This window comes from Beta vulgaris, chromosome 4 (assembly GCF_026745355.1).
Source record: "Beta vulgaris subsp. vulgaris cultivar EL10 chromosome 4, EL10.2, whole genome shotgun sequence".
Classification (NCBI taxonomy): domain Eukaryota; kingdom Viridiplantae; phylum Streptophyta; class Magnoliopsida; order Caryophyllales; family Amaranthaceae; genus Beta; species Beta vulgaris.
Window position 1 is genome coordinate 37,837,992 of NC_079205.1, and position 17,851 is coordinate 37,855,842.

Genomic DNA, 17,851 nt, shown 5'->3' on the forward strand with positions numbered 1-17,851 from the left:
ATAAGGTGTTCATCAAGGGTAATCCAAGGGAGGATTCTTTCACCACCTCCGAGATAAATGAGGTTCGGGATTTGCTAGCACGCTACCTTACCGACATTTGCATGTGAGGATGATGTCACGGCTTTGAGCTTTTTTGTTAGGATTATGTTACTAGCTACACTCACTTCATATCTTTATTTTTGAGTTTAGTACTTATTTTTAACTTCATTTGTAGTACATTATCAATATTATATATAATAATACCATTTTGAGTACCTTATACGACGCGTGCGTGAGATGTTTTCTAATTAAGGCTGGTTTAGATACAAGCTTTATATTAATATATATATATACTAAGAACCTGATGCGGTTTTGGAGAAAACCGCATCAGATTGTACCCCCGAAGGTCCAAAACCTTGGCGCCAAGACCACAATCTGATGCGGTTTTAGACCGCATCAGAATGTGTTACATACCTGTTGCGAGCCCACCTGATACGGACCAAAACCGCATCTGAAAGGCCACTTTTGACGGCATCAAGGGGGGTTTTTCCACTAGTGTAAGAATCCTAGCTAGTGAACCTGATTCTCTGTTGGTTGTTGCTTCGCGAAAGCGTTGAGGCTGTTGGGCTTTGGAAATATCTTATAAATTGAATTTGTAATAGGTTTAAATTACTACTCGCTTTAGCGTTGTCCTATTTTCAAAGGAAACTCTATCGGATTTTCTGTAGAAATTTACGAGAATAGTGTATCGGAATCAGAGCGTTGTTGTAATAGTTAATCAATTTATATAGAATTTGGGAATTGAGTTCCACACTCTCCGATATAGTTCGGTTAGTGTGATGGTAATGGTTCGAGTTATCTCGACCAGATTCTCTTTCATTGTGCTTAATCCTTTGTAAACTGGTTCGGAGAATTTGGGTTGTTACAAGTGGTAGAGAGCATCTTCTAACAACCCGCTCTTTCGAGCTGCTAGTGAAACACAATCAATAACCATAAACTACAATCCAAATCTTAATTAATAGAATCGCAGCGGAAAAATATCCTTAAATCACTAGTGGAAAAATAAGGAAGGGTTGGGGTTAAAACGGCCCTAAGGGCTGCGTTTTTGGCCAGCAGCCCTTTCCATAGCAACCCGTCAACAGAATGGAAGGGCTGCAATTTTCGACCGCAACCCTTCAAAACGAAGGGTTGTGGTTTTATTCCTAAACGCAGCCCTTCGTATCTAGAAGGGTTGCGTTTAGGGATAAAACCACAGCCCTTCTTCAAGTGAAGGGTTGCGGTTTTTATCTTGAAACGCAACCCTTCTAGCTACGAAGGGATGCGTTTTATAAACCACAACCCTTCTTCAAGTGAAGGGCTGCAGTTTTAATCCTAAAACGCAACCCTTTGAGTTAAGAAGGGCTGCGTTTTAGGATTAAAACCCCACCCCCCACCCAAAACCTCCCTTCGACACAAAAAAAAATCGATCAAATTGCAATAATATATGACAAGTTTTTTAATGCAATAATTAACTTTGAATATATATTTAATAATGTAAAAAGTGTAAATAGAATTGATACAAACTAGTAGATATAGCTTAAAAGTATCGTAAGCAATCATCGGTAATGTGGGACGCCAACTTATCCCGAACTTTATGTAATTCTTCTGTGGTGAAGGCCCTCAAACTGGGTGTGTTATTCATATAAACCATGCAAAAAAATCAAGGAATAAACACAAAATGTAAGAATTCAATCATTTATCGTAGTTAGTAGTTCTAAAAATGACATATACCATCCCGAAATTCAATCAAAAACAAATGCAAGCCTAAAACTCTACACACTAGTTATATTATATCTCAATTATCATATTCAAAAAGAAAATGGAGTTAAATGACTCGAAAAATAGGAATTAGATGCGAAAAAACATAAATAGACCTAAAATCAAATTTATCTTCCCGATATAAAACCAACAACAAATGCAAGCCGAAGAATCTACACAATAGTTACATTATACCTCATATAATCATGTTTAAAGAGAATTTGGGGTTAAATAACTCGATAAGTACGATTTGGGCGCGAAAAGGCAAAAATAGGCCTAAATTGACCTTTTCGTTCCCGAAATGCAACAAACAACAAATGCAAGCCTATAACTCTACACAATAGTTACATTATACCTATATAAGCATGTTCAAAGAGAATTTGGGGTTAAATGACTCGATAAGTACGATTTCGGAGCGAAAAGGCAAAACTAGGCCTAAATTGACCTTTTTGTTCCCGAAATGCAACAAACAACAATTGCAAAACTAAAAATCTACACAATAGTTACATTATGCCTCATATTATCATGTTCAAAATTAATTTAGGGTTAAATGAATCGATAAATACGATTTAGAAGCGTAAAAGGTAAAAATAGGCCTAAACTAACATACACTAATAAGTTACATACCTTTTGAAGATCATCGACTTTCGTGCAACGGTTGACGATATTGAACATGTACCTCAGCACGTAATAGCCACATGAAAGTCCATGTTCTTGTTGCGGACACTAAATGTTCACCAAAGGATGCATCCAATGACATTCATGTTAGATGTGCAGTATGTGCTAAAGTGTTTCTATATAAGGACAAAAAAAGTAGTCATGTTACCTCGACTGATTTCCAAACAGGAGTTTTGATGCTTGAAGTCCTGTTGCACTAACATGCTTCATCACACTACATCAATACATTATTATAAGATTAGATGTACTAATTGTTTATATATATAAAGATGATGAATAATGTATATTAATAAGTGTGCATATATTGAGTTTCGATTAGGCTACCTATTTAACAATGATTTGATTAGTAAGAACCGTGGTGGTTGTCGAGGCAAAGAATCAAAGTGGTAGACTTCGTTATGTGACAAACATATCGCAAGCAGTGTCCAATGAGCCCTACAACAAGAAAATATAGTTATTATTAATCGTAGAACAATTAATAGGTCAATTTAATTATTAAATAATAAAAGTAAAGTGAGTTTAAGAAGCATATTTTTCAATCTAAGGAACAAGAATGATCTTATATCTAATACGAGAAGATGCTTTGAAACTCATATCGAGATACTCTTTCACTTCGGTTTTGTTTTGTAAGCAATTGTCATCTCGTATTATGCTTGGACATAACCAACCAAACATTTACTCATCACTGGATTTTGCAATCAATTCATTGTATAATAACCTGAGAAATCATATTGATTAAAAGAAAACTTACTTATTATGGAAGTTGAATGGAAAATTACTTAAGGCATATATATATGTATATTTAATTTATATACTTATGTATTACCTCATGAATGTTTGTATCATGGAAACATTCAACTCTACCCCACATAAGAATTCTTAAATATCAACCTTAGAAATCAAGGTCGATCAGTCCTTAAAGTAGTGGAATTGTTTCTCCAGCAAAGGAAACTCAATGATACTATCATCGGCTAAATCGCTAGCGCACTTATGTAACCAACAACATAGAGTACTAAGGCCTTGCACCACCTCTAGATCGATAATAAGTGGATTCTTGTCATAGAAACCTTTTCCTTCACCACATTTTGTTCACCTTCATCACGTCGTCCTTCCTCAGGTGAACATGCCTTCTTTCCCTTCCTATCATGTGAGTCGACCTTCCCCAAACCTAGTAATCAGTTAAAAGTAAAGATATTACTGACAATCATAGGAACTATAATAGAAAACACGCATATATAAATATATGTTATGTTAATCATTGTACCTCATCTGAAACCTGCACCAACGCACGCGGCCATAGAACATAACTGTCAAGGGCATCCTTTAGTGATTGTAGACCAACTTCTGGTTTCGGCAGCGGAAGAGGTAATTCTTCGAAACCAAAAACAATCCCATTGAGGCTGACCATATAGTGAATATCATCCACAAACTGTATGTGCAATCGTACTCGGTCACTAGGGGGTTGTGCATGGTCATAAGCTACGAGAGTGAAACAATCATAACCATCTCCTCAAGCTAATAGTTCACATGGTGTCTCTTCCTTTAAAAAAATAACTCTATTTATAGGTAGTCTATGAAACAACATATATATAATAAGAATTTCATACATTTAAGAACAATAGTTTTTTAACAAAACAAATGGATTAAGTGATTACCTTCAACTTTGGTACTACAACTGGATCAGGCTGGGTAGGTGTAATAACACTACCCTTCTTGAATGTAGCAAAAGTCAGTAAACCCATTTGCTCCAAAAAGGCGTTGAAATTATGTGTCATCTCCTCTCTGAGCTCCTCCAGAATTGCAGCTTTCATAGCCTCCACATCTACTGAAGCCGTCGAATTCACACTACTTGCACTCGATTTTGTTGTTGTAGTGTATTGATCACCATATACGATTCCAGGACTCTATCTGGTTGCCAAGGTTGTGCAACTGTCGTCGTTGAGCTAGTCTTTGTTGCCGTTGTCGACCCTATCGTGGGGTAATGGCTTAACATCCACTTCTCTCTCGCCACACTATACGAATGAGCACCTAGATGATGATAATACTTCCTAGCCTTTGCACTCGCGCTAGTTTTCTCATGAGTTGCCTAAAACACACAATTATAAACAAAGGTTAGGTATGGTGTTATACAATAATACTAGATCTAAGTGTATTAAGTCTTAATAAAATATTCTTACAATAGCTTCTGGGGTTTTTTTTGGCAACAAATGCTTCCCACTCTTCAGGTTTGATAATCCTCCATATCTGAAATGGTAATTTGGGGGGTGCAGATGACATTTCCGATGAAGCCTCAGAACCAGCTTGTGTTTCTCCGACATAGATGTTATTTTTCTTTGTACCAACTACTTTTCTCCGCTTAGTGATCCACCCAGACACTAACTTAGCCTTGAAATCTCTGAATCTCTGGGCAACCGCGGATAGAAACACATTTTTCTTGGCTTCATCATCTTCGATATTGAATTGATTCTACAAAAAACGTAGTTCACAAATTAGTAAATATTACACATATATATAACTAAATAATTAAGAATCTAAACGTTATTGTACGCGAAGCTTACCATAATATCTTCCCATCACTAGGGGAAAAAAACAGAAGGGCTGCGCAAGAAGGGTTGCGCTTTTGATAAAAGCGCAGCCCTATGGTTGAAGGGCTGCGCCTTTTTGGAAAAGCGCAGCCCTTCACCTTGAGAAGGGTTGCGCTTTTTTAAAAAGCGCAACCCTTCCCATGGTGAAGGGCTGCGCTTTTTATAAGGCGCAGCCCTTCTCAAGGTAGGGCTGCGCTTTTCTAAAACTAGCGCAGCCCTTCCTGAAAAATTTTGAAATTTCGATACCGCGGGCTTTGAAATATTGAGCGGGGATTTAGATATATTATCCCTCATTCTCTCACGTCCCTCATTATTCTTTTTCCTCCTTCTCTCACATCCCTCCTCCCTCTCCTCCTTCTCTCTCTCTAATCCTCTCAAAAACTCCCAGAAATGTTGCGACAAAAACGCTGAAATTATTTGCACGAATCATGCCGACGGAGTCCGATTGCCTATTGTGATACCTTTTCGGAAGCGGAACGAGCCAACGAGTCAAACTCACCGCTATGCCGTGACGTTTAGGCTTTTAAGCCATCCGAGTTCGTTTAAGCCTCCAAATAGCCATTTTAAGTTTTTCTGAAATTTTTTTTTCCCTTAAATTATGTATTAGGGTTTTGTTTTATGTATTTAAACATTATTAGGTTAATGTTTGGAGGTATTTCTTGTATTTTCAGATCTATAATGTTCTTGTATACTTCTCTTTGTTTATATATTTTGATTAATGTTCTTGTATACTTCTCTTTGTTTTGATTAATGTTCTTGTATACTTCTCTTTGTTTATTTTGATTAATGTTCTTGTATACTTCTCTTTGTATATAATTTCTTGTATTTTCATCTTTGTTTTGATTAATGTTCTTGTATACTTCTTGTATACTTCTCTTTGTATATTAGTTTTTGTTCCTTTTTTCATTTTCGTTTCATTCTATTTTTTGTTTTGGGTTTAGTATTTTCGTTTCGTTTCTCTTCTCTTCTGTTTAATTTCAGAAAATGTGAGATTATGAGTAAAAAATGTCAAAAAAAAAATTTTTTTTTTATTTTTTTTTTTGGTAGGAAGGGCTGCGCTAGTTAGGAAAAAGCGCAGCCCTTCTAGCTCAGAAGGGCTGCGCTTTTTCCTAACTAGCGCAGCCCTTCTAGCTTAAGGGCTGCGCCTTTCTAGTGCAGCCCTACTTAAAAAGTGAAGGGCTGCTACTGAAAGGGCTGCTGTCAAAAAGCGCAGCCCTACAGGCCTTTTTCAGCGCAGCCCTTCTTCATTTTTTCACTAGTGCATATACACTTCTTCAACCCCTCGGGTACCTCTTTCCATGAGTGGAGAATGGAGAGTTTATGCATGCAAATGCCAACTTGCATGGCATCCTTTGGACGCCATTTTCCACAAGGTTGCCCCAAATGATCGCACTCCAAAGTCATTAGGGTGTGTTTCCCTAGTGACTTTGTAGGTCCCCTTCCTTTTCTCTTTTTCGTCGCCAATGACTTCCTAGGAATTTGTGCATTTATTTCTTCACGGCAAGGTCGAACCAATTTACCCCGTTCCTTTCTCACATCGAAAGACTCAACCTCGATAGTGTATTCCGCACTCGTATCTATATGCACCTCCGCCATGTCCCTAAAATTATACAAATATACGCATTAATATAAAAAAATGAAAATTCACATTGAGGGGAGGGGTTGTGCAGGGGTTATGTGCATGGGCTGTGCAGGGGCAGGGAGGGGTTCAGCAGGGACATGGGCTGTGTGCAGGCGCAGGGAGGGGGGTGTTTGTGTGCAGGGGATGTGTAGGGGTAGGGATGGGGCTGTGTGGGGGAAGGAAGGGGGCGGTGTAGGGGTAGGGAGGGGGCAACAGCAGTGGGGAGGGAAGGAGGTTGTGGAGTGGGCAGGGAGGGGGATGTGTAGTGGGGAGGGGAGGGGGTTGTGCAGTGGGGAGGGGAGGGGGCTGTGCAGTGGGCAGGGAGGGGGCTATGCAGTGGGGAGGGGAAGTGTGCAGCAGGCGAGAGGGCAGTGGAGTGATGCAGGGGAGGGGAGGGGTGCAGGGCAGTGAGGTGTGGGGAGGGGAGGACAGTAGTTGGGGGAGGGGAGGTGTGATGTGCAAAGCCTAAAAATAGGCCTAAAATCAAATTTATATTCCCGAAATGCAACAAACAACAAATGCAAGCCTATAACTCTACACAATAGTTACATTATACCTCATATAAGCATGTTGAAAGAGAATTTGGGGTTAAATGACTCGATAAGTACGATTTGGGGCGAAAAGGCAAAAATAGGTCAAATGCCTTTTCGTTCCCAAATGAAAGCAACAAATGCAACTATAACTCTACACAATAGTTACATTATACCTATTAACATGTTCAAAGAGATTTGGGGTTAAATGACTCGATAAGTACGATTTGGGACGAAAAGGCCAAAATAGGCCCAAATGGCCTTTTCGTTCCCGAAATGCAACCAACAACAAATAAGCCTATAACTCACAATCTAGTTACATTATACTCATATAATCATGTTCAAAAGAATTTGGGGTTAAATACTTGATAAGTACGATTTGGGAGCGAAAAGGCCAAAATACCGAAATGGCCTTTTCGTTCCCGAAATGCAACCAACAACAAATTAAAGCCTAAATCTACAACTAGTTACATTATACCTCATATAATCATGTTCAAAGATTTGGGTTAAATGACTCGATAAGTACGATTTGGAGCGAAAGCGAAAATAGGCCAAACCATAGTTACAAATTGGAGATATTACACAGACGTGAGTTTATGTCGCATGATTTATGATCTTCCGCCATTTTTTAGGATCCTCAAGTACATGTATCCCTTCCGTGTGATCTACACGCATATAGTTCTCCGACATATTCACATCATCTTCCACACTAATTTCAGGATAGGTAAAAGGGGGAGGTCCTCAAATGCATCATATTCTTCCTCATTATCAACATCACCAATACCGAGGATACTCCTTTTACCAGGTACAACAATTGACCACTTATGATCAGCAGGATCAGTTACAAAAAATACTTGCTTGACTTGTGATGCAATTACAAATGGCTCCTCAGTTTCACGTAGACGACTAAGGTCAAAAGAGTGAATCCGCAAGGATCATCTTTCTTACAAACGTCGATTATTGTCAACCCACTTGCAACACAAGAGGCAAATATTAAAAGTACAGTAGTCCAGCTCCCATATTTCTTGTATTCACCCATAATCGTTGCTTTCAGCATGTAAAGGCGACTTATCTTTCGAGCTTGCATATTGTGTAGACGACGCCACAAGTGAAACACCACTATTTTGTTGCGATCTTGACTTCAGATCTTGACGTTCAGTCCAAAACGTATACCCATTAATATCATAACCCTCATAAGAGCGTACAGTTCACGAGGACCAAATGCTAACCACTTGACTGTTTCAGGAACACTTTCATCCAAATCATTAAGTACTCGTTTATGAAACCAATCAAGGAAAGTCTTGTTATGCATTTGCGTCAATGCCCTCACTCCTTTTCCAGGATTGCTAACACGTAATTCCTCCATATGTTCATTAAATAAGGATGGACGTTGGTACGTGATGCAATACAAATAAGTGAGCTTGTTTACGCTTTTCTACGGAAGGTGTGATCAATTTTGAACCAATTGTACCCTTGCCCTCAAGTCTGCCCTCGTGTCGGGATGTCGGAAGTCCAACAGGATCAACACTAGCAAAATACTCAGCCACAAAATTACTGATCTCTTCACCCACAATCCCTTGAATTATACTACCTTCTGGTTGTGCAGGATTCCGAACTTTATCCTTCAAAGTTCCCATATATCACCACCTCAAAAACACTGGACCACACAGCTTAATTTCTCGAACTAGATGGACAATGAGATGGACCATAATGTCAAAGAATGCGGGGGGGAGGGGGGGGATACATCTCAAATTTGCATAGAGTTTCAACTACTTTGGCCTGCAAGGAATCGAGGGTCGACGGGTCTAGGACTTTGCTGCATATATGAAAAAATGAACACAGTTCTGTAATGGTGTGCCTCACATGCTTTGGAAGTATCCCACGAATTGCAATCGGTAAGAATACTTGCATCATGACATGACAATCGTGCGATTTCATACTCGATAACTTCAACTCACCATTTAAGGTAACAAAGCGCTTCATATTCGATGAGTAGCCAGTGGGACCTTAATGCCATACAATGACTAGCAAAAAATCCGTTTCTCTGCACGCGACATCGTATTGCAAGCTGGTAGCAAATAATTCTTCTCCGAATCCTCCTCCACTACTTTTATGAGTTTCATCATCAACCCTTTCCTCCCCTATTTCTTCTTCCTTCCGTCCCTTTTCTGAGCCCACAACTCTGGTCGAACCCCTTTTTCCAAGTAAAGTCGTGACGCCTTAACATCTTTTGTCTTGCCCGGAATATTCATAAGTGTCGCGAGAATAGCTTCACAAACATTCTTCTCTATGTGCATGACATCCAAACAATGTCTGACCTTTAGATCTTTCCAATATGGGAGTTTCCAAAAAATGGATTTTTTCCATAATCCTGTAGGTCGATCAACCTCACTAGCAGGTTTACCAAAGACTGTTTCAATGCCCTTCACCTGATTATAAACTTCAGTACCAGTTAATGGTCTATGAGCAACTTCTTCTTCAACCGTCCCATCGAATGCCTTCTTCTTAAACCGATAGGGATGGTCGCGGCTGAGGAGCCTTCGTGTGCGCATATACACATGTTTGCAGCCCTTAAGGTGTGTAGATTTCATGTCATCTAAACAAATCGGGCAAGGTTGTTTTCCTTTAGTCTTATACCCAGATAAGTTCCCATAAGCTGGATAATCGTTCATAGTACAAAAAAGCATGGCACGCAGAGTGAACATCTCATTAGCATACGCATCAAATACTAACACTCCTTCGTTCCACATCTTCTGTAAATCTTCAACAAGCGGCTGAAGGTATACATCTATGTCATTTCCAGGTTGTTTGGGCCCCGATATAAGAAGCGACACATCATGTACTTGCGTTTCATGCACAACCAAGGAGGCAAGTTTAAACCACTAAAACTACTGGCCATGTACTATGCTGCGACTGAGATTGCCAAAAGGGTTCATGCCATCCGTACATAATCCAAGCCTCAGATTCCTATCCTCATTACCAAATGACTTATGCACCCTGTTGATAGTTTTCCACTCAGGCGAATCAGCCGGATGCTTGAGCAGACCGTCTTTCTTCCTACGATCTGCATGCCACCTCAAATTCTTCGCATCTCCTTTAATTGAGAACATGCGCTTAAATCTAGGTATTATGGGTAGATACCACAACACCTTGCTGGTGGTCCTTCACTACCTCCAGCTCCTTCACGCTTGTACCTCGACAATCCACAAGTGGACACTCATGTAAATGCTCATACTGATTACGATAAAGCATATAATCGTTAAGACGGGCATGTATCCGTTCGTACTCTAAACCGAATGGACACATCAATTTCTTCGCATAATAGTACGACTTTTTCAGCAGCCTCAGACATAGACTCAAAAATACGAGGTCGTCTACACGACTGATTTGCAACCTCGTGTATCATCTCGTCTACCCGATCCCTATTGTCATCTCCAAACTCATCGTCCAAATTATCATCCCCTAACTCATCCTCCTTCTTTTCTTCACATACATTGTTCATTACTCTAGAGCTTCCTATATACCTCTCCTTCTCACCATGCCAAACCCATACGTGGTATTGAGGCCTAAACCCACGGCGAAAGACATGCTCCCTAGCCACATGTATACTACTAACCTTGCTAACATTTCTACAATCGATAGAAGGACAGTACAAAATGATTGCTCGAGAGGATGTTTGATATTAAACACAACCATTCATTATAATGCATCAATCATTATTTAAGTACATACACTCACATATTCAAATCACACACGTATAGAGCAAGCTAAGATAGTGACTTGTTCAATTGTATAATGCAACCCAAGGTCCTTATTACTCCAACATAACCATCCTTGAACGTCTAATTTCACTAGTGAATATATGCGAACTTTTCAATTCTAAGGAAAATTCGGCAGCATTTCCCTACTGTTTTCCAAGTACACAATGTAGATAATTGCTTATCTACATATGTACCCACAGAACAATGTAGAGAAACGATAAACCAAGAATTTCCTCAGAATTGAAAAGAAGACACACATTCACCACCTAAGTGAGATCAAACGTCCAAGAACAGTTCCAAACTGGGGACTATTCAAGACTTACTCCTAATGAGTAAGTCTTAAACGGGTATCTTGGCATATGATGATGATTCAAACAACTTGTAGATTTCATAGCTAAATTACATTGCGTTTTCATACAATCTCATATCAAGAAACACAAATAAATCTACCTCCACAACCCTCCCCAGGCTCCGCCGACCCTCCCCCACCCCCTGCCAGCCCTCACCCACCCCCTGCCCAATATCCCCAGCCATCCCCCACCCCCTGCCCAACATCCCCAGCCCTCTCCTACCCCCTGCCAACCCTCCCCACCCATTGCCAGCCCTCCCCCCACCCCTTGTTCAGCCTCCCCAACCCTCCCCCACCCCCTGCCAGCCCTCCCCACCCCTGCCAGCCCTCCCCACCACCTGCCCAGCACCCCCACCACAACCCACCCTCCCTCAACCCTCCTCCACCCCAACCCACCCCAAACAATCACTATTTGAGCAAATATAAGCACATTTAACGATAAATAATAGAAGTTTCCATCAAATTAAACAAAAATTAGAGAAATGTAAAAGATGAGATAGAGTGAGAGGGGATTTACTGCGAAAGAGAGTAGGAGAAGTGATGCTCCACAATAAATGCAGTAGTGGAGGAGAGAGAAGAAGGTGGTGCGCAAGATGGTGCAGCTGCGTGGTGGTGGCGCACTGGTGGTTCGCGCAATGAAGGTGCTGGTGGGGATTTCTCGCTCGAAAATTTGACTAAGGGAGGGAAATAGAAATGTGCGTGGATACCGTACATGCGCGCAACTCATTAGAATAAAAAAAATGATAATGAAGGGTTGCGCTTATCCAAAAAATGCAGCCCTTCGTAAAAGAAGGGCTGCGGTTTTTAGAAAAGCGCAGCCCTTCACTTTCAAGGCTGCGGTAGGCCCAAAAACCGCAGCCCTTCTTACAGTAAAAAGGGATGCGTTTTCTAGTAAACCGCAGCCCTTCACTAAAAAGGACTGCAGTTACTAGAAAACGCAACCCTTCTTAAAGTAAAAAGGGTTGCGTTTTCTAGTTTACTGTAGCCTTACTGGAAAAGGACTGCAGTTTTCTTTAAAACTGAAGCCCTTCATGAAAGAAGGGCTGCGTTTTAAAGGAAACACAGCCCTTCCAGCGCAGCCCTTCCTTTTTTTCCTCTAGTGAATACACAAATAATTGAACTAAATTCCCACAATGATATACAACAAAAATATTAATAAGTATTCTCCAATCAACTAACTAGATACAAATTCATATCCTTAATCTATGACAACATCATGATCTTGCTTCACTTCCAATCCCGAGCTCACAACACCAAACCTGCAAATTCACGGAACTCGTAACCTTTACAAGAAGAAATACAAAACAAATAAAATTCCAAAATGAGTGGAAAACTCGTAACCTTTACTTCAGCCCATTAAAAACATTTTATTTCAAATCACTTCTTTTCGATACAATGCTGGCATAGCTTACTGTCTTAAACAAATCAGTGGCAAGTCCGGGCTTTGGATAAAGGACAAACACTGCCTCCAAGGTTTGTTATGGAGCCCAGCAATACTACCCCCAAGGTTTGTTATGGAGCGTAGCCGACCGTATCATGTCAAAAGAATAACCATCCTCCACCTATACCTTGCCCACTTTCTATTTTTAGTTCATAAACTAAGCCAGCAAAACATTTGCATATTCGTATTCATCGAATAATATTTCCAGAATCAACTCATAACATCACATTCATAACTATGGCCATAGTACGAACTTATATTATATCCAAAACAAAATAAAAAAATCCACGCACACATGGGCATAAGTAAATAATTTTACTGAACATAAAAGTTACGTAACTGAAATGCTATCCTGATTCCAACAATCCAATCAACTTCATAATCCCGAATGATACTTCACTCCAAAATCATCCTCCAATAATAACCTCACAATAATAACAATAATGAATAGGATTCTTACTAAATAAGAACTAATTTAAACTCTCTCCCAAATAAGAACTACCTAATTCTATACCAGGAAGCAAAATCATAACCAGTTCCAATACGAAAATTATCTACCTTAATATTCTCTTAATTCTCACTTCGTAACTATAACTCTATATCCTTAAACAAAGTCAAGCTAACTTAACTAGTAAACTTAATCACACAAATAAGAAATTATAAAACATTCCTCCTTTTCAAAATAACAATAGTTAGTATTACTAACAGCAACACAACACACTACAACACTTCGATAACCCATTAATAATAAACCACCATCAAAACGACACAACAACAACCATCACAGCATCAACAACGCACAACCACACCCACAACAACAACATCAACCACACCAACAATCATAACAGCAACAATAGAACAATAACTATTAACAACTACTCTAAAAATTCAATACAACAACAACAATAACGACAGCGCAGCAATGACAACAACAAACAACAGAGCAACAACAACAATAATAACATCACAACACTCCACCACGACCACCACACAACTCCACAACAACCACCACAACTACAACAACAACTCCTTAGCAACTACCACAACTACAACGACAAAATAACAAAAACAACAACGAACAATTATAAATAAAACAAGAATAACAGTACAAGAGGAGAGGGAAAGCGAGATAACCACCTGATGCACAACAACGGTGACCACATCAGGAGCAACAAAGCGAACAACGAAGAATAGGGGACGAAGCTTTGAAGCTTCAGGGCACAACGACAGAGCACCGACAAGCAACAGAGGAAAGATATTAGTGGCGTCGAGACACGACAGCTTGCAGCGCACGCGCGGTGGCAACAGCAACAACACCGCAACACCACAACTGTCTCGCACTATAGAGAACGGAGAAGATAAAGAGAGAAAACAGAGAGTTGTAGCAGGGAGGCGACGAGGCTCCAACGATCATCAAGGGGGTAGGGGAAACTCTAGCAAGCTCGGCAAATCGCCGGCGAATTGAAGGGGAGGTGTGGCGAGGTCTCAACGAAGAGAGAAGAACAGGGGAAAGAGGATGGGTTTTCACGGGTTTGGGGTTTTCTTTAGGGTTTTGGGTTTTAAAATTTCAGAACCCATGACAGACTAGAGGCATGTGATGAGGTTTCATTGACTGACAATAATACCAAATGATCAGATGGATAGACAAGGGAACCGACTTTGATTTTATAATTTGTGAAACACCGTTCAACTAATTGCACAAAATCCATAATATAAAATAATAATAATTAAATGATCTCATATAATTAAATAAATAAATACATTACAAGACGATATATAAAAATCACATTCCACAACTCAAATAATATAAGAATTTTTGAAACGTAATTAACGTAATAATTATGTTTAATGTTTAAATAATCGCTCTTAAAAACAGGGCTACTACATACTACCACCCTTATTTAAAGTTTCGTCCTAGAAACTTGAAAATAATGATTTAAATAAAACCAAATCTCAAACTCATAAGATATCAGGCATCAAACCTCAATTCTACCATCAGCTTATGTATCTCCACTTCAACTCAATATTAGAATCGAGGAGCAAAGAAAATAAAAGGGGCAAAATTTTCAGCATAGAATTCCAGACATCTCATTTGTAGAGATCTCGTCTGAAATTCGTTTACTTAATCAAATCATACAAAATACACACCATCACAGACAACATAAGACACTACACATTTACATAAACAAAATCATATAGCACACGCAAAAGCGCAAACACTTATACACTCAAGCTTCAACATTCCTAATCTCCGATCATCAATTTTTAACTACTAATAATCCCAAATCGATTTCAAACTATCCCAAGAATCTTTCACCATCGCTAGGTAGCCAACCAGGCATCTTGTAACAGCCCGCTCTTCCGAGCTGCTAATAAAACACACACTGGACAACCATAAACTAGAATCCAAATCTTAATTAATAAAATTGCAGCGGAAAAATATCCTTAAATACACCTATAACTCGACTAAATTCCCAAAATGATATACAACGAAACATAAATAACTATTCTCAAATTAACTAACTCGATACAAGCTCAATCCATAATCTACGACGACATTATAATCTCGCTTCACTTCCAATCTCGAGCTGAAGACCAAACCTGCAAATTCAGAGAAGAAATACAAAACAAACAAAATTCCAAAATGAGTGGAGAATTCGTAACCTTTACTTCAGCCTGTTATAACACATTTTATTACTCAAATCATTTCTTTCCTTACAATGCTGGCATAGCTCACTCTCTTAAACAAATCAGTGGCAAGTACAGGCTTTGGACAAACGCTGCCTCCATGTTTCGTTATGGAGCCAAGCAATACTACCCCTAAGGTTCGTTATGGAGCATATAGCCGACCGTATCGGGTCAAAAGAGTAACCGTCCTCCACCCATACCTTGCCCACTTTCTAGTTTCATTTCATAAACTAAGCCAGCAAAACACTTGCATATTCATATTATCGAATAACATTTCCACAATCCACACACTCATAACTAAGGCCGTAGTACGAACTTATTTATCAAAAACAGAACACAAAGATCCACACACACAAGGGTATGAGTAAATGATTTTACTGAATGTAAAAGTTACCTGAAACACAAACCAATTCCAACAACACAACCTCCTTCATTAATCTCCATCTCCAAATGAGACTCAAACTCCATAATCATCCTCCAATAATTATCTCACAACAATAACGATAATCAACAACCAATCTTAACTATTCTAAACTAGAAAATGAAATCATAACCAATTCCTAATTTAAAGATTATTTACGACAATAATCTTAATTCCTCAATTCAAAACTATAACTATAAATCATCAAACTAAACCATCCTAACTCAACTAACAACTTTGCTCAACAAGCAATCAAGCAACTAGTTTTGATAATATGAAACGATGACAAAAGCTAACTATACCTTTCTCCATTAGGAAATAACAACTTGACTTGGTTGTTTCTTTAATAATGACAAACACCACAAGAAATAAGAACAATAAAAACACCACAATTGCAACCCCAACGAACAACAACAGCGGTAACACCAGGCGTATGACTGCACCGACAAAGAAGCAACACAGAACACTAGCAGTAATACAAGGGGGTATGTGAGCAGCAATAACGACAACCCAATAACAACAACAAACAACAGAGCACCAACAACAATAACAACATCAACTTGGTCTTCGTATTTGTAAACTATAGTAAGAAATCAGAAACTGGAATGAACTAGTTTCTACGTTTTACCTCTACTCATCTGGAGCAGGGAAGATACACAAGGCGGGGGCGAGGTGACAGATTAACAATGCAGGTTCAGTGAGGCGGCGCACTAGTGGTGCGACGCATGCAGCAGCGAACGGGAATAACAACATCACCACGCAACCACCAGCAGCACCACCGCGACAGCGTTCGAGCAGCAAAGCAGCGCAAAACACGAACAGAGGATGGAGAAAACACGGGGGGGAAACACAGATTCGACGAACAGAAAAGGAACTCTGGCTAGCTTGGGCTCCGGCGAGAAGGCAACGAATAGAGGAGAAAGAGGAGTCAGGTTTCGTCAGGGTTAGGGTTTTTGGGGTTTTGGGGTTTTCAGCTTTGGGGGGTTGGGGTTTCTCGAAGAAGAAAGAAATTTAAGATTTGAGGATTTTGGGGTTTAGTCCTCACTTGACCGACAACCAAAAATTGGGAAGGGGAATTTGGTTTTGTTACTTTGGAGAATAACCGATAAGGGTGATTTGGATTTGGGTTTCTATGTTGGAAAAATAATCCACAACAAATCACACTTAAGAACCATAATATACATTAATAATAATAACTACATAAAATTAATAAAACAAACATATTACAACACGATAAAATAATTCATACTCCAACTCAAATAAAATAAGAATTTTTGAAACATAATCAACTTAATAAATATAATCTACATTTAATAAACATTCTTAAAAACATGACTTTTACATAATACCACCCTTATTTAAAGTTTCGTCCTCGAAACTTGAAAATACTAATTAAAATAAAACCAAAATCTCAAACTACAATTGTACCATCAGCTTCTGTATCTCCACTTCAACTCAATATCAAAATCAAGGAGCAAAAAAAAAACAAAAGGGGCAAAATTTCAGCATAGGATTCCAGTCATCTCATTCGTAGAGATGTCGTTTGAAATTCGTTTACTTAACTTAATCATAGAATTTTTCTCAAAACACATCATAGACAACACAAGGCATTAATCATGCTAAACTAACACGTCTTACTAAACTAGTTCCAGAACTTATATTTACTAATCTTCCGCAAAACTAACATTACATCAATCTAATTTATCAACCAAGTATGAGTGCATATATAATATGCATTTCCCACTAAAAACTCACAACAATACAATGATACTCTATTTATAATAGTTAAGATTGGTTGTTGATTATCGTTATTGTTGTGAGGTAGTTATTGGAGGATGATTATGGAGTTTGAGTCTCATTTGGAGATAGAGATCAATGAAGGAGGTTGTGTTGTTGGAATTGGATTGCGTTTTAGGTAACTTTTATGTTCAGTAAAATCATTTACTCATACCCTTGTGTATGGATCTCTGTGTTCTGTTTTTGATAAATAAGTTCGTACTA

At 39.0% G+C, this 17,851-nt stretch overlaps 2 long non-coding RNA genes across 3 annotated transcripts; both read right to left on the reverse strand.

The window, feature by feature from the left end:
- Positions 1-1,453: 1,453 nt before the first annotated feature.
- Positions 1,454-4,345, reverse strand: LOC104883696 (uncharacterized). 2 transcript variants are annotated; one of them, XR_008969040.1, is made up of 7 exons: positions 4,110-4,345; positions 3,719-3,933; positions 3,281-3,622; positions 2,779-2,889; positions 2,603-2,668; positions 2,404-2,502; positions 1,454-1,643 (listed from the first exon to the last, which is right to left on the reverse strand). It is a non-coding gene; the product is annotated as an uncharacterized LOC104883696 (long non-coding RNA). The 2 variants fall into 2 exon arrangements; XR_007273421.2 differs by having other exon boundaries at positions 3,719-3,994.
- A 1,851-nt stretch (positions 4,346-6,196) lies between these two features.
- Positions 6,197-16,806, reverse strand: LOC104883697 (uncharacterized). The gene is made up of 3 exons (XR_788599.4): positions 16,479-16,806; positions 11,818-15,342; positions 6,197-6,639 (listed from the first exon to the last, which is right to left on the reverse strand). It is a non-coding gene; the product is annotated as an uncharacterized LOC104883697 (long non-coding RNA).
- Between the last annotated feature and the right edge of the window lie 1,045 nt (positions 16,807-17,851).